At 48.8% G+C, this 25,149-nt stretch overlaps 1 protein-coding gene across 3 annotated transcripts in view; it reads left to right on the top strand.

Moving 5' to 3' along the window:
- The window catches only part of MPRIP (myosin phosphatase Rho interacting protein), a 163,365-nt gene that overhangs the window by 67,545 nt on the left and 70,671 nt on the right, over nt 1-25,149 (top strand). The window lies entirely within an intron of this gene.

The following is a 25,149-nucleotide window of genomic DNA, read 5'->3' as shown; positions in this document are numbered from 1 at the left end:
GGATAGACCACATTTTGCTTTCCATTCACCTGCTGGTGGACATTTGGGTGGTCTCCACTTCGGGGCTATTAGGAACAGTGAACTCGGTGCAGTCTGTGAGCAGGTGGTGTTGGCAGCCCTCTTGGATGTGTATCTGGGAGTGGAATTGCCAAGTCACATGGCACTTCCACGGTTAACATTCTGAGGAACTGCCAAACTGTTTTCAAAGTTACTATAGCATCTTACACTCCCTCCAGCGATGGATGAAGGTTCTAATTTCTGGATATCCTCCCTAAAACTTGTCCCTGTCCATCTTTTTCATTATATTCATCCCAGTGGCTATGAAGTGGTATCTCATGATTTTGATTTGCATTTTCTTGATGGCCAAAAATTTTTTTAACCTCTCAGTGTGTTTTATCATAAGTAAAACTAGGATGATAATGAAGAATGAGTATTTTATTTATTTGTCAGATATTCATAGCACTTTTGCCAGGTGCTCTTCTTAAGTGTTCTATAAACGTTAGCTCATTTAATCTCTGTGATGGCCTTTACAATGCAGGCATTATTTTTACCTCCGTTGTATAGCTGAGAAAGCTGAGGCCTAGAGTGAGGTGTTGGAGGTGCCGCACACTCCCCAGGCTCGGTTGGAAGCTATTCTGTCCTGCAGAGGCTTCCTGACCATGGTGGAACAAACTTACCCAGGACATTTTATTATGTCCGATGAATAAACTTTTACCTAGGACATTTCTGGGGGAAGAAAGGTGGCTGCCTCTCTAGTGGAGAACAGCAATTAGACCTCCTTCCCTCATGCCTTTTATTGATGAGGATACACATGAGAGATACAAGGTCAAGATTCATGGATCATCAGTAGTTTCGAGGCGTTAGGATTACAGTTGACAGTAAAAGATTACATGTACCAGTACAGAGGGTACAGTGACCAGTCTGTGTCAGGGTCTATCAAACATCTTGACGCCACACTGGCATTAGGTGCAAGGTTTCATACATTTCTTGCTAGAGATTGTTATATCAAAAGATAAGCAGAGCAAGTTCTAAAGCATAATAAGCATTCTTTAAATCCAGTTCCCACGGAAACCCTCTAAGTGGCTTTCGGTTGTATCTCCTGCGCAGCCTTATGTTGAGACTTAAAGACAAGCACAGCCGGAATGCCAGCAGCAGTCATTCTCAGGCCGGGGCTACAATTCCCTAAACCACGAGGAGCGGTTCCCTACACTAGAGAACTTAAGTAACTTGCCCAAGGTCACATTGTTAGGCCACCGTCAATGATCAGCCACAGTGCCTGGCATTTCCTGGCACACAAGCAGCAGTTTTCCCTGGATGCACATAGTGAAATGCGCCAGGCATGATCCTGTTCAGGCTACGTGTTCCTGGGTTTTGCTGCTGTTTATGAGCCTTTGGCCATGTAAACTGGTGGTGATGAACGGCCAGAATTTATTTTATCTTACCTGATAGAGAATTACTTGTGTGTCCCCCATAGAGGAGATACACTATGAAGGTTGTTTCCTAATTGGCTAGTGGCTGTGCATTTCGTATTTTCTTTCTGTCAAACAGCTAGTCCAAGGCTGCAGTCAGCAGGTCTGGGTGGGCCACCACTAAGAACCATTTCACCATCCTTTCTTTGTCCCCATTAACCCCCATACTCCACCCCCTCTTCCTGCCCTGCATTACAAAGACAGAGACCTGGTTGTTTTCTTTGAGCTGTGTTTTCTCAGTTGAGCCTCTGCCAGGCAGTCTCCCAGCCAGCTTGGTCCAGGTAGCAGCCCCTCCTTTCTGAGTGTGGGCCTTTCCAGTCTCACCTTCCATCTTTGCCCCCAAAAAGAATTTGAGGGCCAGCAGTGTGGGCTACCCACTCTGTTCTAAAGCCCTTGCCCTGTTATTTCCTGAGACAGTCCAGGGCCCCATGTGGGGCACTTAATAAAGTCTTCTGTCTCTAGAGAAGCTTGTTCTGCTGGGGTTATGACTGGTTTGGGGAGTGTTTGGCATATGGAGCTGAGAGGGGCCTTTTTTGTTACCTCCAAGTACTTTGTGGAACAGCCCCCAATTTCCACACTCTGTGTTTGGTGTTTTCTTTTATATTTCATCTCATACTATGTTTTCCTCACTTTAGAGTTATTTAAACCTCACACACCGAAGTCTAGAAATAGACTTTAGCTGTTCATCCTCAAATGGACATTAATCTCATTCCTTGTAACCTGAGAAGGGGTATCCTTTTCCTCTCAGTGTCAGGAGGCTGCCTTCTGTTCCTCACAGGTTTACCTGCCTCCAGGGCAGGAATGGGCCGTGGTGGGGCAGGATGATGCTGCCAGGCTTTTTCACCTGCCAACTCCAGGCCAGCTCTCCAGTGCCGAAGATGCCATTTCCTGTCCAGCCATCTCCTGAGTACCAGGCCTGCCCATTGGTATCTGTGGTAGATACAGGTAGGCAGGGTTGCTCTTGAAACTGCACAGGAGCTCCCACCCCAGTGCTGCTCTTACGGGGCAGGACTGCCCTGGCCCTTGGAGAACAGAGGCAGAAGGTCCTGATCCGAGACAGGAAAGCCTGTACCTCCAGGGCCGGCTCCATCGAGGCCAGGCGGGTGGGTGGGGATTACTAGGTTCTGGTTGGTTCTTTTGGCAGCCCTGACACAAGATGCTGTTTCTGTCTGAGGTCCTATAAAGAGAAGATGCTTTCAAGCTGGGGGCTGTTCTCCTGGGTGTGGCTCCACAGGGGTAAGATGCTCAGTGGCGTGAGCAGGGCCTTTTCAATACACTTGAATTTCTTGATTTTTAAAATCATGATCCCTAAAAAAAAAAAAAAATCATGATCCCTGCCCTATACAGGACAGCTCCCACCCCAAAAGAAACTTAAAAACCCTTTTAGCGAACTAAACCATGCATGCGAAAAAGCACACGCACCACACCACAAGGTACAGCTTGATGAATTTTCACAAACCAAGTGCATCTGTGTAGCCAGAACCTAGATGAGGAAGCATAGCATCTCCAGGTGGGTTTACTGGGGACAGGGCTTGTCTGAGGTAAATGTCTGTGAGATCTTGCAGTAAGGCAGGGTGCTATCCTGGGCCCCCGTTATTTCCTTCAGCCCTGCTAGTGCCCAGCACAGCAGAGGTGCTTGGGACAGTCTTCCTCAGTATTCATGGGGCATTGGTTTCAGGACCCCTCAAATACCAAAAGCCACAACACGCAAGTCCCTTATATAAAAAGGGGTAGAGGATCTGGCCAAGATGGCAGCGTAGGAAGACATGGCTCGTGTCCTCACACAACCACATCAAAATTATAACTAAAATATAGAACAGCCATCAGCCAGAACCATAAGAAATCAAGTTGACTAGAAGTTTGACAACTACAAAATTAAAGAAACCATATCCATCGAGACTGGTAGGAGGGGCAGAGATGTTTAATGGGCGGCTTCCGTATCCATGGGTGGTGGATAAAAATTTGGGAGGGGTATCTCTGGAGCAAGGAGTCCCAGCCCCATACCAGGTCCTGCAGCCCAGGGTTCCAGTGCCAGGAAGATAATATCTGAGACTCCATCAGCCTGGCTAATAACACTGTTTGACCTGCCTTGGAGATCTCCAGAGGCTCCACCTCACCCAGTTTACGGGCCCACCCAAGCTGCTTTTCCATATGGATGGCTCATGCTTCACAACTTCCTAAACCCTATCAAACAAGCAACAGCTGGCCTCAGTGAGCTCCAGGCGTCACACTAGCAGCAACCAGCTTAGTCACAGCCTGGCTTCCCCTGGGAATCTTCAAGCCCAGCACAAATAGCAGCCATCTCAGATTGCTTTGTAGTCAGGCAGGGTGGTCCAGGGCAAATCACAGGGAGCGGCTGACCTAGGCCTGCACCACCTGGAAAACTCCAGGGCCAGCGCACCCACTGGACACCTACAGACCTTGGAGCACCACCACCCTGCCCCCACATGGCTGATCCTCCTCAGAGGGTGGAGGTTGGTGGTCAGTGGTCATAGCCAGTCCTTGTAGCTGACTGGCCTGGGTAAATCCTTTCCATTGATCTGCCAGTGCTAACCAGGGCTCAACTACAAGAAGAGTGTGTACTTAGCCCACACAAAGGGCACACCTCGAGTGCCCAGCTTGGGTGACAGGTGAAGCTGTGCCCCTGGACCCTAGAGGACACATACTACATTAGGCCACACTACCAAGACATGAAGTCAAAGCAGCTCTATCCAATACACAGAAACAAACACAGGGAGGCTGCCAAATTGAGGAGGCAAAGAAATATGGCCCAAATGAAATTACAGAACAAGAACTAGAACCAGAAAAAGAACTAAACAAAATGGAGATAGCTGACCTATCAGATACAGAATTCAAAACACTGGTGATCAGGATGCTCACAGATCTCATGGAGTATGGCAGAAGCATAAGGGAAGAAATGAAGGCTACACTAAGTGAAATAAAGAAAAATCCACAGGGAACCAACAGTGAAAGGAAGGAAGCTGGGATTCCAGTCAATTATTTGAAACATAAGGAAAGCATAAACATTCAACCAGAACAGAACGAATAAATAAGAATTGTTTAAAAATGAGAGGAGTATAAGAAAACTCTGGGACATCTCCAAACGTACCAACATCCGAGTCAAGGGATGCCAGAAGAAGAGGAGGAAGAGCAAGAACTTGTAAAATTATCTGAAAAAATAATGAAAGAAAACTTCCCTGATTTGGCAAAGGAAATGGACATACAAGTCCAGGAATCACAGAGTCCCAAATAAGTTGAACCCAAAGAGGACCTCACCAAGACACATAATAATTAAAATGTCAAAGGTTAAAGAAAGATAAAGAGAGAATCTTAAAAGCAGCAAGAGAAAAGCAGAGAGTTACCTACAAAGGAGTTCCCATAAGACTCTAAGCTGATTTCTCAAAAGCAACTTTGCAAGCAAGAAGGGACTGGCAAGAAGTATTCTAAGTGATGAAGAGCAAGGACCTACAACCAAGATTGCTCTATCCAGCAAAGCTAGCATTTAGAATGGAAGGGCAGATGAAGTGCTTCCCAGACAATGTAAAGCTAAAGGAGTTCATCATCACCAAGCCCTTATTGTATGAAATGTTAATGGGACTTATTTAAGGAAAAGATCAAAACTATGAACATTAAAATGACAACAAACTCACAACTATCAACAACTGAATCTAAAAAATAAAAACAAAAACTAAGCAAATAACCAGAACAGGAATAGAATCATAGGTATGGGGATCAATTGAAGGATTATCAGCTGGGAGAGGGGAGGAGGAGACAGGAGAAAGAGGGAAAAGGTCCAGAGATCAAGTAGCACAATTGGTAGGAACAAAATAGACAGGGGGACGTTAAGAATAGTATAGGAAGGGATATAATTGTGGGAGAAGGGATGGACTGGGAGGGGGGAGCAATGGGGGAAAAATGGGACAACTGTAATTGAAAAACAAAAAATAAAATTAAAAAAAAAAATAGTATAGGAAATGATGAAGCCAAAGATCTTAACATGCATGACTCATGGACATGAACTAAGGGGGCGGGGGTTGCTGGAGGGAAGGGGGATACTGGGCAGAGGGAGGCAAAGGAAAAAAAAAATGGGACAAGTGTAACAGCATAATCAATGAAATATACTTAAACAATAAAAAGACACAGTCTTTGCATATAACCCATGCACATCTTCCTGTATACTTTACACCATCTCTAGATTACTTATAATACCTAATACAATGCAAATGCTATGTAAATAGTTGTTATACTGTATTGTTTAGGGGATACTGAGCAGACAAAATTCTGTAAATCTACAGTACAGACATAGTCATTATAGGCCTAACTCCTAGTACACATAAGCAACAGTTTGGCTCCCCCCCACCCCCCCAAATATTTTCAGTGCTGGTTGAATCCATGGATGTGGAACCCATGGAAACAGGGCCGACTTTGCTTATTAGTCAATTGAATGGCTGGATGAGTGAAAGGAAACTTGAGAGTCTCACACTCTGGAATTTCCCAGAGAGCCTGTGGTTGTTTCTGGGGGTTATTGCTTCTTGGCCTTTTGTGATTGACTTGCAGGAGTGCCTCTGCCCAGAGGACTTGATGGTGGCTGGCAGCAAAGGCAGGACCAGTGTGAGACCTTTACACCTGTGGTCTCAGAGGGTTGAGATGTGATCATTTCTGAGAGGGAGTGCCAAGAACACTTCACTGACTGCCTCCCCAAATATCCTGCCTGGGCCTGTCAGAAGCCCCGCAGGGCCTCCGGGGCCGGGAAGTGCTCTCCTTCCTGCCCCATGTGCAGTGCATGGTGCTCTTGGGCTGGGCAAGGCCCGCCACGGGGTGGACGCTGGTCCAGAGCTGGGTGTTGCCGAGCACTCAGTGTCTGACGGGTTGAAGGCTTTGGTCAGGCCAGTTTGAGCGATTTGGAGTGGAGAGCTGTTCCATGGGAGGCAGTTCAGTCTCTGCTGTGAGCAAGACCTCTGTCTGTCTCAGAGGCTGGGTTTTCATCAGGGTCAAGGAGCACCGTGAGTAAAGCGCCCCATGTGTGCCCCAAAATTGCTGCTAAGCCTTCATAGCTGACTGGTCTGTATGTTTTCTCAAGTGTGGAAGGACGTGTTGGGGTGACAGATTACAACGGTGGATCTTAAAACATCACTGCGTCAACACAGAGCCTCGGGAAGTATAAACTGGGGCTTTCCAGTGGGAAAGAGATGAGGGAGAACAGCCAAGGTAAGGACTTCGCTCTCCAGCTCAGGCCTTCCTGTAATACTCGCAGAGGCTCTTGGGTCCTAGCAAATCCTTTCACTGGACTGGTGAGGTCTTTGGAGACTGAGACTCGACGCTTTCTCTTTGAAGGCTTTATATCACATGTTGGTTATTTCTTTGCCCCTGTTCCTGCCATTTGGAAGTTTAACCGAGAGGGCACTAGGCTTTGATGTACTGTAGGCTCCCTGCCCTAAGTAAGGGTGTTGGTGCTTTTTCTGTGAATTGAGGAGAAACACTTTTGTCTGGGGAGAAATGGGTACTTCTTCCAGGGTTCTGGACTTATACTGGGTGGCTCCAGCTCCTCTCAATGAGAAACCCCAAGGACCCTCAGGAAAGAGTCTAGGAGCCTGTGTAGGACAGGAACTTCGGTCCTGCTGCCAGGTTTGGGCAGGGAATGGAACCCAGGTAGCCTGGGCACTGTTTGGGTTGCTCCTATCTCCCTGGGCGTTTGGGCACCCCAACCCCCACCCCACCCCCGTCCCTTGGAAGGGGTTTCAGGGCTTTTAGTCCCAGGCCAGTTTCCTGCTCCAGGCATGCAGTGGGAGTGAGTGCCCAGCAGGTGCGCCCTGAGCCTGGCACTGCTGGTGCAGGTAGATGCCTGAGTTCCACAGAGCAGGCTTCCTCTCTCTGCTTGTCCTGGGTGCCCTAGTTTCCCTGGAGCCTGGTGTCTCCAGGGGCAAAGGGAAGGGCTTGAGGTCCCCAGCCCTGGCCTGGCCTATATTCAGGGAGACTTGGTATGTAGGACCCAGGGCAGGTTCTCCTGAGAGTCCTCTGCCTTTTCTTATCTCCTCTGCCCACTCAGTGTTCCAAAACCTGAACAACTCGGGGAGCCCAGTGATTGCTGATACAAGCCCAGTCTCAAGTTTGTCTCTAGCTTGTTTGAATTCTTGGTATAAATCTGAGTTTCTCCCCAAAGGGTGGTATGAAGTCCTTTGAGCTTCCAGCTTTTGTGGGACCTGCTAAGCCAAGATCGGTGTTGGTCCCAGGCTGTGAGGCTCTCCCCTGGGTCCTGCGTTGGTGCCAGGGAGGGGGAGCTCTGCGATTCAGTACTGTCTCTGGGTTGGCAGCGAGCTCCCCGCACATGCTGTGCTCCATCCAGATGCTCGCGCAGACCAGATGCAAAAGGACCTGGGCCCGGAGCTCAGGGCAGGGGCTGCAGCTGTGGGAGTCTGCTTCCCTCATTTCTTGGACTTTACCTGCTCCCGTCACCCAGCAGCCCAGACCATGTTCCCTCCCCTTTCACATGTCTCTTGTAGGTGGTACAGTTGCCTGCATGGTGTCTGCCTTCCCACTTTCCCAAGGTTCTCACAGTGTCACTGGAGGGGAGAGGACTGGCTTCCCTCCCACCTTTCCCCTCAGGCTTCCTGAGGGCCTTTGGGGTGCTCACTCAAGCACTGGGTGCTGGGTCACTTTATGAAATCATATGCCCAGTTATATCTACTATGCATCCCTTTGGCCCCCTGCTGTCCCCCTCTAGCAGCAAGCTCCTCACAGATGTGTTTTGTCCCTACTCTCCCTCTCTGTCATTGCTTTCATTGGATCCTCTCTGGCCCAGACAAAAGCTGTTAGTGACTTAACACAGCTGGATGGCTCCAGGGCCAGCCAGCCAGCTGTCAGAGATGCCTGCAGTGGCATAAGAGATCAGGGTCTCCCTTTGAGGCCGTTGTCCCCAACCTTGGCTGGACATTAGAAGCACTAGGAGACATTTTAATAATTTTGATTCCCGCAGCTGACCCCAGAAAATTTAAATCAGAGTCTCTGGGAATGGAACCTCTATTTAAAAATCTCCCCAGGTGATTCCATTACTCAGCAAAAGCTGAAGATTATTGCTTTAACCTTGAAAACCTTTCAGTTTAAGATTGCTTGCCTTTTTTCAGCCTTGCTCATGAGACTTGGTTTCCCTCAAGCCTCTTCTCGCTGCTTCAGGGTGAGCAGGAGGCACTGCAGTTGGGCTTGGTGATGTTATGGCCCCTAGCCGCTGTCTTGCTTTCAGTCCTGCAGAGGCACACAGCAGCTTGTTTTTCTACCTCTACCTGGCTGGCCTTTAGTCAAGAAAGCTGTTAAATCATGAGGAACAGCAGCACTCTGTACCTCCCAGGAGGGGAAGCAGCAGCAGCTGAAGGCCTTGGGAGCCAGAATATGAACATCTCCATATAAGGCTGAGACTGCTTCAGCCCGCCTGCGTGCCGCCCGCTGCCTCCTCTCCGCAGAGACCGCTCTGACGAGGCCAGCTGGAAGGGCAGCTTCTGCCCAAAAGTGCCTTTATCCCCTCTCTTTTCCTTCCCTGTGTCTTCTTACTGTCTCCAGTTTTCTCCCCTCCCCTCTAACCCAACGTGCCCTCGAAGAGAGGGCTCAAAAACTCCATGCTGAAAGTCTGAAAGTATAAAACACTTGATAATCTACTCCACCCGTTGCTGAGTAGTTGGGTGTATGGGGACCATGACAGCTACTTCCTCTGTACTTCACTGGAAGGGCTTCCAGGCAGTGGTGTAAACAGGAATTGTGTACCTTTGGAAATGAGTAGACTCTGCAAGACCGAGGGCACAAGGACTGCATAAGCACCGTGCTCCAGTGGGCGAGTCCTTCCCCGCCGGCCCCGCTAACAGTGCTGCAGCCCCTGTGCCTATGCCCTGCATTGGGCAGCTAGTGCCTGGGTGGCACAGGGAAGCAAGGGAGAGGTTGCAGTTACCCACGTGGTTCTGGATGAGAGCTGAAGACATCAGTATGCTTAGCTGAACAGAGACAGAGAAAGTGCTTTAGGGATCGAGAGAGAGAGGTGTGTTACGCAAGGTTATATGCGCATGTATTTTCTTGTTCTGTCAGCTGAGGCCTGGAGACTGCAAAATCCCAACTGCAACAGTCAAATCTAGCACCCAGACCTTGGTTTCTATAATGCTTTCATTCTCCAATAAAAGGAGAAATCGGTCTTTCTTAGGAGAAAGGGCCGATTCTAGGACTGGGAAATGAACTGTCATTGGAGTTGCTCTTGAAGGGTGGGGAGGACCCCGTACCTGCCCAGGAAGCCCAGGCCAGTGTCCAGGAAGGGGACAAGGGGAACTGGGATCATGGGAATGAAGCTAAAAAGTGATTGGATTCTGGTCATGGTCAGAACGTTACCAAGGAATTCCCCTTACCTCACCGAGGCCCTGGGTGCTCCACTGCTGGGGCCTATTGTCCTGGGAACTCCGCCTTCCGCCTCTAGGGTGGGGTGAGGCCAGCCAGTGAGTGAGTGAGCAGGGCAGTGACTGTCCAGCTTAAGTTAGCATTCTTCTCAGGGCTAGTTATACTTCAGTTACAAGACTCTCTTCCAAACTTTTCTGTCTGATTAAACCAAGGCAGCAGAACCGAAACGGGAATTGAAGAAAAACTCAATCATCAGCCACTTCATCAGCACCTCGAGGACTGGCAGCCTTCCACTCTCTCTCTTCCCCCTCGTATCCTGAGCTTGGAGGTCAGACCTTCACGTCGTTCTCCCTCTGTCAGGGTCGTCCTCCTCCTTACATGTGCCTCACTCCCTTAGCTTCACTGACCTGGCCCTGGGGAAGCCTTTCCTACCTGGCCTGGTCAAAAGGACCTCCCACCCCAAACTCCTTTCCCTACTCTTGTGCTATTTCTCACTGTGGCCCATAACCACCGCCACCTAAAGAACACACTGTGGATTTATTTTGCTTGTTTGACTCTAGATTGTAAGGTTAGCTTCTTGAGGACAGAAATTTTTGTCAGTTTTGTTTATTACTGTATTCCAAATACTTAGAATAGTGCCCAGCACATAGTAGGTGCTCAATAAGTATCTATTAAATGGATGAATGCTATTGGTAGCAGCTGCTTTGCTTTCCTGAGTGTTTTTCATATATCTACAGTGGAGACTATGCCAATCTCAGATTTGTGGGGACAAAATGTTCATTTATAAAGAAACCCTTAATGAATAGACTGCCTCATCTCCCACGGAACTCTGTCTTTCCATCCAGACACATCTGACCCTTGTGCCACAAAGAGCCTTTAAGACACTCGCGTCCTCTGTTTCTGGCCTTTGTGCGCCGTGCCGTCCATGGCCCTGTTCACGCCTGCGTTTCGGTGCTGGCCTCCCTGAGGTGGGCGCCATGTCTTATTCCTTACGCTGTCGAGGGCCTAGCGTGCGGTGCATGTTCATTGAATTAATGATTTTTGGAGACAGTGGCCCTGTCCTGTATTCTAAGTCTTCTCTCAGTCAACCCTCATTCTCTAGATTAAACAGCCCTGGCTTCTGCAGTCTACTCCTGCAGGACTCGAATTTGGGCCCCTTTCTCTATTGCTTGTTGCTCCTGTGAGCCAAGTTCTGTCTTCTGTCGAGTGCTGACTTGTGTGAGTCCTGTGCCGAAGCCACCTTTTCTGTGGGAAGCCCAGCTTTGCTGGAGGAAGATGGCCTCCTTGGGCTGGGGCTGGGGCTTCCTGGATGGGCATTTCAGAGCAGTAGATGGGGGCTGGGAAGGGAGCCAGGGAGGAGAAAGGCTGTCTCCAGGTTGTTGTAAGCTGGCAGTACCCGGCACTAGCACTGACAACCTTCCCACTTCCACCTCACCATGTCCTTGCTTCCTTGGCTCCAGGAAGCCACTTGATGGCCCTGAGCCCCATGGATGCTGAAGCCCACCCTGTCTGGCTGCCTGAGTGCCCATGGGCCATCCGACCCCTCTGGGTTCTGCTTCCTTACCTGCTGAGTACCTAATAGTATTTCATGCCCTCCAGCTGCAGTAGACATGATTTTCTGCCAAAAAGAAGCTGTTTCTGTGGAGCAGTGACATAGGCTGTCAGCACAAACACACTGGTTTTATGCTCCTTTGCATCTGAGAATAAAGCTGAGTTCAAGTCCTTTTCAGCCTCCCTCATTCCTCAGACACTGTGCTCCTGCCCTGGACTCATCCTCTCCCCTGGACAGCCACACCCCTGCCCTGGTGAGTCTGTCTTCTCAGGCCCTGGCCATCTTCAGGAGGCCCTCTCAGCTCCAACAGCCAACAGTCTCAGGTTCTCTCTTTAGCTCCCGTGATCTTGGGGACACCCCAGGGTTGTGGCTGCAATGGTTTTGTGTCCCAGGGTTAGCTGCAGTGAAGGCTTGAGGGTGGCAGCTGGCTTTCTTCACATGGCCAGCTTGTGGCCTTGCCTTCCAGATGGCCATCGGCTTCTGTCTCTGTCCTCTCTCTGCCCCCGCTGCTTCCCTTCTTGTCCTGCCTCTCTGAACCCCATTGCTTGTGATGTCAGCCTAGAAGGGTCTGATTTCCGCGAAGGCCGAGGCATAGAGATGCCAGTGGAGGGCAGCTGGAGTACAGGCCAAGTACAGAAAAACAAAAAATACGTTTTTTTTTTAAGTATATTTTATTGATTATGTTGTTACAGTTGTCCCAATTTTTTCTCCCTTTGCTCCCCTCTGTCCAGTATCCCCCTTCCCTCCAGCAGTCCCACGCCCCTTAGTTCATGTCCATGGGTTGTGCATATAAGTTCTTGGGCTTCAGCCTTTCCTGTATTATTCTTAATTTCCTCCTATTTTGTACCAACTAATTATGCTTCTTAATCCCTGAACCATTTCTCCCCCTCCCCTCTCCAAGCTGAGATCCCTCCAAATGATCCCCATACCTATGATTCTGTTCCTATTCTGGTTTGCTTAGTTGGTTTTTGTTTTTATTTTTTAGATTCAGTTGTTGATAGTTGTGACTTTCTTGTCATTTTAATGCTCATAATTTTGATCTTTTTAAGTAAGTCCCTTTGACATTTCATATAATAATGGCTTGGTGATGATGAACTATGTTAGCTTTACCTTGTCTTGGAAGCACTTCATCTGCCCTTCCATTCCAAATGATAGCTTTGGGGGATAGAGTAATCTTGGTTGTAGGTCCTTGCTTTTCATCACCTTGAATACTTCTTGCCAGTCCCTTCTTGCCTGCAAAGTTTCTTTTGAGAAATCAGCTGATAATCTTATAGGCACCGCTTTGTAGGTAACTCTGCTTTTCTCTTGCTGCTTTTAAGATTCTCTCTTTATCTTTTTTACCTTTGGCATTTTAATGATGATGTGTATTGGCATGGTCTTCTTTGGGTCTAGCTTTTTTGGGACTTTCTGAGCTTCCTGGACTTTTATGTCTACTTCCTTCACCAAATTTGGGAAGTTTTCTCACATACGTTTTCAATTTCTTGCTCTTCCTCTTCTCCTTCTGGCACCCCCATGATTCGGATATTGGCACGTTTAAAGTTGTCCCAGAGGTTCCTAAGCCTCTCCTCGTTTTTTTCAATTCTTGCTTCCTGATTCTACGCTGGTTGACTGTTTTTTTCTTCTTTATTTTCCAAATCATTGATTAGAACCCTGATTTCCTTCCCTTCACTATGGTTTTGTGTGGATTTTCCTTTGTTTCACTTAGCACAGCCTTCACTTCTTCTCTTATGTGTTTGCCGTACTCAAGCGTATCTGTCAAGCCTGTGAGCATCTTTATCACCAGTGTTTTGAATTCTGTATCTGTTAGGTTGTCTAGCTCCTCATCTGTTAGATTGGCTATCTCCTCGTCTCTTAATTCTCCCACTGGAACCTTGATCCGTTCCCCTTTTTGGGCCATAGTTCTCTGTCTCCTCATTCTGACAGGCTCCTGTGTTTGTTTGCCTCCGCGTCCCAGGTAGAGCTCTCACTCCTGTTGTAAGGGGCGGAGCCTTAGGGATTTGTTAGTACAGGGTTACCCATTTCACCACGTTGTGGCGCTGTTTGTGGGGGAGGGGTCTGAGAGGGAACAATGCCGCTTGCTCAGTGCTGGCCCCTTTTTCAGGCACTTCTCCCACTTTGTATGGGACTGGCACCTCTCTAGCTGTTGAGCTGGCTGTTGTTCCCAAAGTGGGTGGGTCAGCGGACGTTCTATGACTGTGAGGGCCCTTTAAACAAGCAGACTCTGCTGAGAGACCGGCAGTTCCTGCTTCCACCCCAACCCCCTCTGGTCTGCACAGTCAGAAGCAATGAGGCTTGATTTTTCCCGATGCTGGGACCGTGAGCTACATGGTATGGTCTGGTGCTGGGAACACTCCCCAGGTGTCCCTCCCTTTAAAACGTGTGACTACACTTTCTGCCGGCCTGCAGCTGCTGCCGCTGCCACACCGGGTCCTCTCCGCCCCTCCTACCTGTCTGGATGAGTATTTCTTCTTTATATCTTTGTTTGTTGGACTTCTATGCAACTCAATTTTCTGGAACTTCTGGTTATCTCTAGTTTTGAGATAGTTGTATCCCTTCTTAGTTGTGGAGGGAGACGCAGCGTGTCTGTCTAGACCTCTATCTTGGCTGGAAGTCTCCGTTTCAAAAAGGACATTTAATGTTTTACGTTTAGCACCTGTTATAACCCTGAGTCACTGAGGTCCAAATCATAAGAGTCATCCCTGGCTACTTTTTTTCCTCACCCACCACACACCTGAAGTCCATTTGGCTCTACTTTCAATATATCCCAAATCCAACCATTCTTTCCCGAAAGTGCCATTAGCATTCTGGTCCAGCCACATCTTTCCTGCCTGCCTTACTTGTCAGGGTCAGGCTGCCACCCTCTTTCACCTCTGTGGCAGATCACAACCTCTGGCCCAGCGAGCTATGGCCACTGGGGACTCCCTCTGTCCTGCCAGCAGGCCTGCCTGCCAGCTTCTTCAGGCCAGGCCCAGTGCCTCCCTTCCCTGATGGCCTCAGAACTAACTTTCTTCTCCACTGGGCCTCTGCTTGAACTCTGCATGGGTCTACCTCTCCAGGCATTTCCTAGCTCCGTACCTGCTTTTCATTTATTCCTATCACTTTCCACTACTTGAAACTGGATAGCTCTTTGTTTTTCTCCTCTTTTCCTTCATTACCGTAAGTATAAAGTGAGCTTTTCTTAGAGTAGGCCCTTTGTCCTGGTCTTACCTCTCTTCCCAGCACCAACCAAGAACAGTGCCCCCTCCGCAAGGTAGATGCTCAGTAAATGGCTATCAATCAACACACGGCCATAACTGAGTGAACCAGTCTGTACCTAAACATTTTTCTTGCGAGTCCTAAGGTGATTACATGGTCTTCTAGGCAGGGCTGTGAAAACTTCTCCTTCTCTTGTTATCGGTGTATATGATTCCAAATGTAAAGCAGAAGGAGACAGGTTCATGGGTCCAGACTTGAGTCAGGCAGGTGACAGCGTCCTTCCTCCAGGAGACTTCTAGGTCAGCTCCCAGACTGTTTTGACTCACCAGGAACAGAGGCTGAGAGACCAGGGACACTCGTGCAGGTAGAAGAGTCAGGGAGGGAGGGAGGGCACAGGGACCAGGTGAAAACCAGGACAGGCAGGACCATGAAGGTGGAGTTTAGTGGTTTGGCTGATGGGGAAAAAGATCGAGTTACTTCAAGGGCTGGAGCTAAGGAAATACGCTTTCTGGCTCTTCTGGCTTGGGTAAACCAGGCCAGCGTGCTAAACTGTACCAGTCCTGTTTAGGGCAGGAGGCTCATACCTGTAACAGATGCTGCTTGTATCTGCAGTCATCACACCTTTCAGAAAGAGAGTTCTTTCATTGTCCAGGTATGGCTGTGGCGTGGGGTATTGATAACCCTATAGCAGAGGAAAGCAGCAGGATTCTGAAGAGAGACCCCATGCATGCTCTGGGCTCCCACGCTTTTTGTGTGTGGCGGGATGTTGTTCCTACTTCTGAGCTGGGGTGGAAAATGGGGAACGCAGGAAGCGGTTGGTGGGAGGTCTGTGCCCACTGAGAACTCTGTTCTGCAAGTTGGGCCAGTGTTTAGAAGGCTCCATCTGCAGAATGACCACTTCCACACAAGGAGTATGTTGGCCTAAATGAGGCACTTCTTTCTGCCTGGAATCCCAAGTTGCCCTGGACACTTGGGCTGTGTGTGTGTGTTTAAACATACATGACATAAAATTGCCATCTTAACCATCTTTAAGTGCCCAGCTCAGTGGCATTGAGCACATTCACAGTGTTGTGCTGCCATCACCACCGTCCGTCTTCAGTCTTCTCAAACTGGAACTCCAGATCAGTGAACCAATAATGTTTGTCCTTTTGTGTCTGCTGTATTTCACTTAACACAATCCGTGTTATAGCATGTCAGGTTGTATTTCTCTTCATGGCTCAGTCATACTCCCTTGTATGGATGTACCCCATTTTTGTTTATTTGTTTATTCATCAGTGGACACTTGGGTGTCTTCCACCTTTTGGCTGTTGTGAATAATGCTGCTCTGAACATGGTGCACCAATATCTATTTGAGGTCCCGATTTCAGTTCTTCTCGGTATATACCTAGAAGTGGAATTGCTGGATGCTATGGTAGTTCTATGTTTAATTTTTTTAGGAACTCCTGAACTGTTTTTGCACAGTGGCTGCACCATTTTGTCTTCCCACCAGCAACACACACGGGTTCTAATTTCTCCATATCCTTGCCAGCATGTATTTTCAACATTTTTATTAAAACAAGTCTAGTAGGTATGAAGTGACACCTCACTGTGGTTTTAATTTGCATTTTCCTAATAACTAATTATGCTGAGTGTCTTTTGATGTATTTATTGGCCATCTGTACATACTCTTCGGAGAAATGTTTATTCAAGTCTTTTAAATTGTTTTCTTTCTTCCTTCTTTTTTTTAAAGTATATTTTGTTGATTATGTTGTTACAGTAGTCCAGTTTTTTTCCCCTTTGCTCCCCTCTGCCCAGTACCCCCCTTCTCTCCAGCAGTCCCACCCCCCTTAGTTCATGTCCATGGGTCGTGTATAGAAGTGCTTTGGCTTCACCCTTTCCTATATTATTCTTAACTTCCCCCTGTCTATTTTGTACCAACCAATTATGCTTCTTAATCCCTGAACCATTTCCCCATTTCTCCCCCTCCCCCCTCCCAGCTGATAACCCTCCAAATGATCCCTATATGTATGATTCTGTTCCTATTCTGGTTTGCATAGTTAGGTTTTGTTTTTATTTTTTAGATTCAGTTGTTGATAGTTGTGAGTTTGTTGTCATTTTAGTGTTCATAGTTTTGATCTTCTTTTTCTTAAGTAAGTCCCTTTGACATTTCATATAATAACGGCTTGGTGATGCTGAACTCCTCTAGCTTTACCTTGTCTGGGAAGCACTTCATCTGCCCTTCCATTCCAAATGAGAGCTTTGCTGGATACAGTAATCTTGGTTGTAGGTTGCCTTTCATCACATTGAATCTGTTTGCCAGTCCCTTCCAGCCTGCAAAGTGTCCTCTGAGAAATCAGCTGAGAGTCCTATAGGCACCCCCCTGTAGGCAACTCTCCGCCTCTCTCTTGCTGCCCCCAGGACTCTGTCTTTATCTTTCACCTTTGGCATCTCAGTCATGATGTGTCCTGGTGTGGTCCCCTCTGGGGACCCTCCGTGCTTCCCGGACCTGTATGTCCATCTCCTTTGCAAAATTTGGGAAGTTTTCCTCATTTTTTTCTGTTCTTCTTCATTCTGCACTGGTTGACTGTTTTTTTCTTCCTTATGTTCCAAATCATTGATTTGAACCCCAGTTTCCTTCCCTTCACCACGGTTTTGTGTGGATTTTCTTTCATTTCACTTAGCACAGCCTTCGCTTCTTCTCTTATGCATTTGCCATACTCAGCATATCTGTCAAGCCTGAGACCATCTTTATCACCGGTGTTTGGAATTCTGCATCTGTTAGGTTGTCTTATCTCCTTATCTGTTAGGTTGGCTATCTCCTCGTCGCTTAGTTCTCCTCATTCTGACAGGCTCCTGTATTTGTTTGCCTTCGCGTCTGAGGTAGAGCTGTCAATCCTGTTACGTTGTAAGGGGCGGAGCCTTAGGGATTCATCAGTACAGGGCGACCTGTTTCACCATGTTGTGGCGCTGTATGTGGGGGAGGGGTCTGAGAGGGAACAATGCCACCTGCCCAGCACTCGCCCCTTTTCCAGGCACCTCTCCCACTTCCGCACCAGACTGGTGCCTCTCTAGCTGCTGCCCTGGCCGTCGTTCCCAGAGTGGGTGGGTCTGCGGATATTCTAGGACCATGGGGGGCCCTTTAAACGAGCGGATTCTGCTGAGACCGTCAGTTTCTGCCTCCACCCCAACCCCCACTGGTCTGCACAGTCAGAACCAATGAGGCTTGATTTTTCCCGGTGCTGGGACCGTGAGCTGCTAGGTCTGGTGAGGAGCTGGGCACGCTCCCCAGGTGTCCCTCCTGACTTTAAAACATGCAACTGTGATTTCTGCCGGCCTGCCACTCCTGCCACCACCACACCTCGTCCTCTCCGCCCCGGCTCTGCCCCTCCTACCTGTCTGGATGAGTATTTCTTCTTTATATCTTTGTTTGCAGGACTTCCATGCAGTTTAATTTTCTGGAACTTCTGGTTGTTTCTAGTTTTGAGGTAGCTGTATTCCTTCTTAGTTGTAGCGGGAGATGCAGTGTGTCTGTCTAGGCCTCCATCTTGGCTGGAAGCCCCCCCCTTTTTTTTTCTTTGCTGTTGCATTGTAAGACTTCTTTATATATTCTGTATATGAATCCCTTTATCACATATGTGAGTTGCGAATATTTTCTCCCATTCTTTGGATTGCCTTTTCACTCTCTTGATAGTGTCCTTAAATGCACAAAAGTTTTAAATTTTTATGAAGTCCAATTTATCCATTTTTTTTGTTGTTGCTTATGATTTCAGTGTCATATCCAATCACTGTCAAATTCAGTGTTATAAAGCTGTTGCCATTGATCTTCTAAGAGTTTTATAGTTTTCACTCTTAACATTTAGGTCTAGGTTGAGTTCATTGTTGTGCATGATGTAATGGGCACTTGGTTCTTGTGAAGTTCTGCTACCATGCTGGTTGGGTCCAGTGAGGAGGTGGAAAGCGATTCTTCCCTGCATGACTCTCTCTTGGCTGGGTGGTGAAAGCTTCCCTGGCAGCGGGTCCTTCGCTGCTTGGTGGGAACCTGGGCATCTTGCTGCCCAGCCAGCTGTCTGAGCCAGCAAGCCAGTCTGGCACAGCAGGTACAGAAAGCAGCTTCCTGGTCCTGGCAATAAGCAAAAAGAGTCCTTTTTGTGTTCTTTTTTTCTTTAAAAAATAAGTTTAGCTGACCCTAACAACCCCAGGAATGCAGGGAGTTTGGCTGGCTGATAAAGCCCTGAATGGGTCACTTCTGTCTGGAACATGGGGTGGGGGGGAAGGGTCATTAAGCACCCTTCCAGCCCTGGGTTGGAGGCAGCAGCAGCGAGTGTTCTTCCCCACAGGAAACTGACTGGAGCTGCACAGGCTTCTCTGAAAGGCTGGCCTACTGGCTGCCATACCTACCTTAGTTATTTTCTGTATCTGTGCGATATTTTATTTTTAAGAATACGAGTCATTGTCTTTAAATGTAGTCACAGGGTTTTACAGTCATCACTACAATCTAATTTTAGAACATTTTTTCATCCCCCCCACCCCCAAGAAATCCTGCATTCCTTAGTTATCACCCCATAATTCTCCCTCAGCCCCTGGCAACCACTAATCAATCTACTTTCTGTTTCTATTCACTTACCTATTTTGGACATGTAATATAAACGGAATTATGCAGTATCGCTACACCCACCTCTTGCCTTTCACCTTGATTATCCGCTAGCTGCTACAGTCCTGGCTCCAGGTGTGGCTGCAGAGCGGTACCGTGAGCCCCTCGAGGTGGGATTTGCTTTTTGGGCCCGGCCTCTCCTTCACATCAGTTCCTCCATCTCATGCCTCTCAGGTAGTGGGAGCCTTGTTACTGCCAGGCCTTTGCACAAGTATCAGCTTGCTATTTGCTTAACAAGTGTGGGGTTTGGTAAGGCTGAGTATTCCTATTTTATAAATAAAGCGTCTTCATAAATAGAGTATTTATTATATATCGTATTATAAAATATTTAGGAATAAAGCATAAATATTTGTTATAAATGAATCTGCAATATAATTTTAGAGGGTTTGTTTGTCTAGATATCATTCAAAATATATACTGAAGTTCATTTTGGGCAGTGCCAACATAGGTGTATAGAGGAAAATCAAATTAGTTTTATCAAGGACCTCACAGTCCAGCATGGAGAACAGATGGACAGTCTCATAAATGAAGTAGGGACTGCATGTACCGGCGTCTCCTTCAGAGAGGACAGGGTGACTATCCAGGAGGTGAGGGATGTGAGGCAGGCATCTCTGGCAGGGGCAGGTATAAAGGAGGTCAGCCTGTTTAGCAAGCAGCTGTGGGTCTCCCAATTCTGTGAGCAGGGGCAGGAGGAGAAGCCGGGATGGTTGAAGGCCCCAAACACAGGGCAGAGAACTTGAGCTTGAGGCTCTTGGACCAGTTGAGGCAGAGAGTGGCCTGGCCAGATCTATACTTACGAAAGGTCTTTCTGAGGCCAGTATGGTGACTGCAGGGCGACCATTGTAATCAAGGCTGGCCTAGCCCCAGGTTCTTCTTGTCTGAACAGTGCTGAGGATTCAAGCACCATGCCTGGGTGAATAGAAGCCACAGAGCTCACTGCTGTATGCCAGCTGCTTTTGCTGCAGTGCCCACCACCGCCACCACCGCCACCGCCACAGAACAAATCCCAGGTTTGAGGCTCCCATCTCCCTGACTTGGTTTGCATCAGTGGGGAGTGGGGTGAGGAGGATGCAATGCTTAGAACTAGGCCTGTGTGCCTGGGAGCTTGTGGGGAAGAGGGTGTCAGAGGTGCATTGCAAGTGAGGTGTTGGGTGCTCCACAGAGGATAGATGCCCCCTCACGCCCCTTCCCATCTGTTGGAGTATAGCTGGGAAACCAGACTGATCTTCCCCAGAGCCTCGAGCTGGGGGCCAGCGAGGCATGGAGGATGGATGTGAGCTCTTTGCCCTTGGATAAACATAAACCCCTTGGTTTGGCCGTCCTTTGCAAGAGCCCACTGTTAGCAATCGCAGGGCCAGCAGCTGGCCTCCGGTGCTGGCACGGAGACCTGGCTCTCCCTCCCCTCCCAGGAGGTCAGTAATGCCTGGACCGTCTTCCAGTCCAGCCAGCCAGCCTCCTGTCTGTCCTGGGGTTGGAGAGAAATGTGCCCACAGCTTTCTTTCCATCTTCCTGCGGGAGCATTCAAGGAAAGTATGTTGAATAGACTGTCTTCTCACCACCACCACTGCCTGTCTGCAGTGGGGAGTGTGGGTCAGCACTAAGAAACAGGAGGGGAAGCGCCGGGTTGTGTGCTGCTCTGAGCCCTCGCTTCACGGAATCGTCTCTAGTCTGGTTGACAGTTCTATGGAGTGCAGCTTTTCTTTTTTGTGATAAAATACACGTAACATAAAAATTTGCTATCTTATCTTAACTAGTTTAAAGTATACAATTCATTGATATCTAGTACATTAATAACATGCAGTCATCACCACTATCTAGCTCCAGAACTTTCTCATCACTCTAGACAGAAGTTCCATACCCATGAAGCAGTCACTCCTCATTCCCCCCCCCCCTCCCAGCCCCAGCAACCTTTAACCTGTTTTCGGTCTCTAAGGATTTGCCTGTTCTGGATAGTTCATCAAAATTAAATCATATAATACTTGTCCTTTGTGTCTGGTTTCTTTCATGTACCATAATGTTTTCAAAGTTCATCCATATTGAAGTATTTCATTCTTTTTATGGTTGAGTAATATTCTGCTGTATGGCTGGACCACATTCTGTTTATCTGGGCATCTATTGATGGACATTGGCACTGTTTCTACCTTTCGGCTCTTTTCAGTAATGCTGCTACAAACATTTGTGTACAGATTTTTGTTCGAATACCTATTGTCAGTTCTTTAGGGTGTATATACCTAGGAGTGGCATTGCTGGGTCATGTGGTTAGCTCCATGTTTTATCTTCTGAGGAACTGCCAAACTATTTTCTACAGTAGCTGCTGTTTTACATTTGAAGTGAGAGATAGTGCCCCACCCCATTTTACACTTATAGCACAGGCTCACAGCTTGCAACTTGCCCAACATTATAGAGATGGTGAGTGGCAGGGCTAGGATTCTGGTCCAGGGTAGGGCTCACCTGGACTAGTGGGTTATGGAAACGTAAAGCCCAGAGTTACATTCTATCTTTGAACCTCTGTGGGAGGGAACGGCTAGGAGCATAGTTGTCTTTGGCTCCAGCCCGCCCTCCTGTGCTGCGATGTCCTCGCCTCAGCCAGGCTGGCACAGCTGGGACTGAGTTGTAGCAGGTCGGTGTCATGTTGGAGACCTAAAGGGCAGGAAGGGGTACAGAATCACAGCTCCTTCCAGAGGCGGCCACGTGAGATTACAGAAACACACCTGGCACCTGAGGACTTGCAACGACGCTTCGAGGCTGTGGCACATGTCACCTTCAGGGCTGCTCTGTGTAGCTGGTGCTCCGTTACGGGGATGGTTGTGAAATTGCCCTGTGCACCGTAAGGATCAAGAATTTGCGGGAAGCTGACAGAAGACTGGACAAGGGGCTTTGATGGTTTTCTGCCATTCAAGGAACGGGGAGTCACCTCCTGTGGCACTTGTCCATCTCTGCTGGCCTAAGACTCCTGGGGGCCAGGGCAGGACCTTCGCTCACTCTAGGTCTGTGTGGGGTCATGACCTTATGGATGAGTCTTAAGACTCCTTTTCCTTGGGTGTGTCCAGTTTCCTCTGAGAACTTGGGCTTCAAGGATATCTCACTGGGAGGACTGTGGCCTGGGCCTGCTGAGTCAGGTGGCTCACTCTACCCTTGGGTGTCTGGTGGGATGGACCATGGCACTGCCTCTTGAGAGAGGGCCTGATGACTCATTGGACTTCAGCCCTGGGAGCAGGGGGAAGTGGCTGGAGAGGGCCTCTGGGAGCCTGATCCATGCCTGTTCCTCAGGGCCTGGGGTCCTGTGGGTGTCCGTGAGTGAATGGGGTCAGTACTCAACAGGGGCTCCCTAATGGCCACTTTTCTTCCATGGAGAACTCAGTTCTAACTTCCTCCACCCCAAAGAAAGGACGTGGCCTCTCCTCGGACCTGACAGGAGTGACCTAGCCAAGCCTCCTGCACAGCTGCCCACCAGGCTTCTCTGTAAGGGAGCTCGTGGGCACCGCTGTCATCACTTCTGCGGAGGGCAGGGGCCCTGTGGGATCCCATTGTAAGCACCCCAAGCTCACTAAGCCCCTCACTGGATTAGGCCTGGTGGCCCGCCCACTGATTCTGCCAGTAACCTTGAATGTGACATTGTGCAAAATGGTTGCAAGGACCAGGAAGAAAAGGCGCGGAGGAGGAGCCAGAGTTGTTCCCGGTGGCTCCAAGGGGCACCTTCCTCAATGATCCCCAGTGTAGATACCTGTAAACCGGGCTAGGATGGTGTCTGCCGCCAGAGGCTGCCGTCAGGTGCATGAGTCAGTATCTGGAACTGCTTATTTAGAGCCCTGCCCAGCCCAGGAAGTGATTAATATGATGCTTGCTTCAGGGGCTTTTACTGAAAGCAGATTCTTGTCCCTGCTCCTGGCAGTGTTGGGTGTGCTGGCTGACTGCTGTCACCAGCATTTTCCCTGCTCCTTAAGTCAGTTGTGAGTATGACCAAAAATAATACAAAATGCATACATGCAATAAGGATATTTTCCCATAGTTTTCATTTCACGTGTGTACATGCACGTATGTGTGTTCATCCTACTGTGAGACGCACAGTTCTCTGTCATGGTGGGTGAGTTTAAGTCATACGTGAACTGCTGCAGGAATTCAGTGGATGGGGCTGGGCTTCACCTTGAAAGCTTCTTTCTGACCTTGAGACTTAGTGAGTGCTTCTTTGCCAAGGGGCAAAGCCTTTGTTTTTATGGGACTTTTGTTTTCCCATCTGAATGGGGGTGGGGGCGCAGAGGGTGGGAGGCGAAATGGACGGCTCCCGTTCCATCCAGGTCTCTCACGTGAGCTGCCTCTAGTACTAGACGCACCACTGCCTAAATGAAAGCCCCCCAACCCCATCCCTCACCCCCTCAATAGCTCTAAGTGGCCCCTATCTGTATTTCTGTCCTACTTCCCTCTTGTTTCCCTCTGGCTCTGAGAAGCTTGTCTTCCCAAACTCCCAGAATCCAACAAGAAATTAAGCGAGCCTGTCTTCCCTAAACGCACCTCCTTGGGACAGGGATGGGCATGAAGGTTCCCACTGTGGTAAAGCTGCTGTGGCAGGATTTTCCTAAGCAGGCCTGTGATAGGTGCCTCACCTGCAGTGGCAGAGGGTCCCTTGGCCTCCTGTGGGCCAGCGGGCAGAAGATAAGTAGGAAGGCTGGTTTTCTCAGCAGGGTGTGATCATATCCCTAAAAAGAGGCCCATGGCTTGTGCCCTCCTGCTTTGTAACCTCACGCTTAAATCGTTCGCTGTTTAGCAGCTCTGCCATCTAGGCTGGTGCAATATGGAGGCCAGAAGAGGCCCAGAGCTCCCCAGATGGCTGGAGGGCTCTCAACAACATTGCTGAGTGACGACTGAACCCATAACTTGACAACATAGCAGAGTTGGATGGCCTGCAGACAGCTATCCCTTTTTCATAAAATGAAATGAGCAAAAGTAGGTAATGTTCAGCCTTGTCGGAGGCCTGGACTCCTACCCTCTGGAGATACAGAATTAGGGCAGGGAGATTATTGGACAGAGCTGGCTTCTCTGCTGGCAGCATTGGGGGTGCGGAGCTCCCTCACTAGATTTGGGCTAGAGCCTAGCTATTTGCCCTTGCTCTTCCAGCACGGCGTCCAGGCGCAGCTGGGAAGTAGGTGGTTGAGGAGCAGCTCTCTCTGAGTGCTGAGAATGCAGATGGGTATGGCTTGCTCCTGAACAGCGGAAGAGGACCAGACCCAGGCCTGTGGCTGTCTGGACACCCCTGGTTGAATCTGCCCAGCTCTGGGCGTGCGGGAGACACACAGAGGGCAGAATAGTAAGAAGGCTAATCGTTTTGACAGTACTGCCAACCTCAGAAGGTTGTGGGACCAGGCCTAGCATTCTGTAAGCACACAGGACAGCGCCAGGCGTCCCGGAGATGCTGCTGGTGGACGCAGAAGGCACTGTTTTCACGGCAGCTGTCGTGTCCCTGGACCAGTTTTCCTCCTTGTGTGGCTGCTTCTCAGCTCTGCTCCCTTTCCTGCATATATAACAGGACTAGGTAACGCCCGCCTCGCGGCGAATAATCTATATTAAAGGAGGCGTGGACAAGGTTGTAACTGTGAGACCCTGACACATAGGTGGCGAATAATGTTCACGTCCTTCAGTCTGAGCTCCTTATACCTTTGCCTTTTTATTGACACTTCTGGAAGGAGGTAGAGCCCTCCTTTTGTACACAAGGAATCCAAGGCCCAGAGAGGTCCTGCAGTGCAGTTGGTGACAGGACTGTCACCACATCCAGCTTTAGGGTTGGCTGGGAAATCTTGTCTGTAGCTGGTGGCCGCCATGTGCCCAGTGAAAACAATGACTGTGCAGGAGGGTCCTCTCAGTTAAACCTTGGCCTCAGTAGGAATTTCTTAAAGGCTTCTTTTCTTGCATTTGGTTTTCTATCTCTAATTTCAGTGTCTAAG

The sequence above is a fragment of the Furipterus horrens genome, unplaced genomic scaffold, assembly GCF_987537825.1.
Source record: "Furipterus horrens unplaced genomic scaffold, mFurHor1.1.pri manual_scaffold_11, whole genome shotgun sequence".
NCBI lineage: Eukaryota > Metazoa > Chordata > Mammalia > Chiroptera > Furipteridae > Furipterus > Furipterus horrens.
Note: the sequence above shows the minus strand (reverse complement) of the source record. Positions and strands in the feature narration are given on the sequence as shown.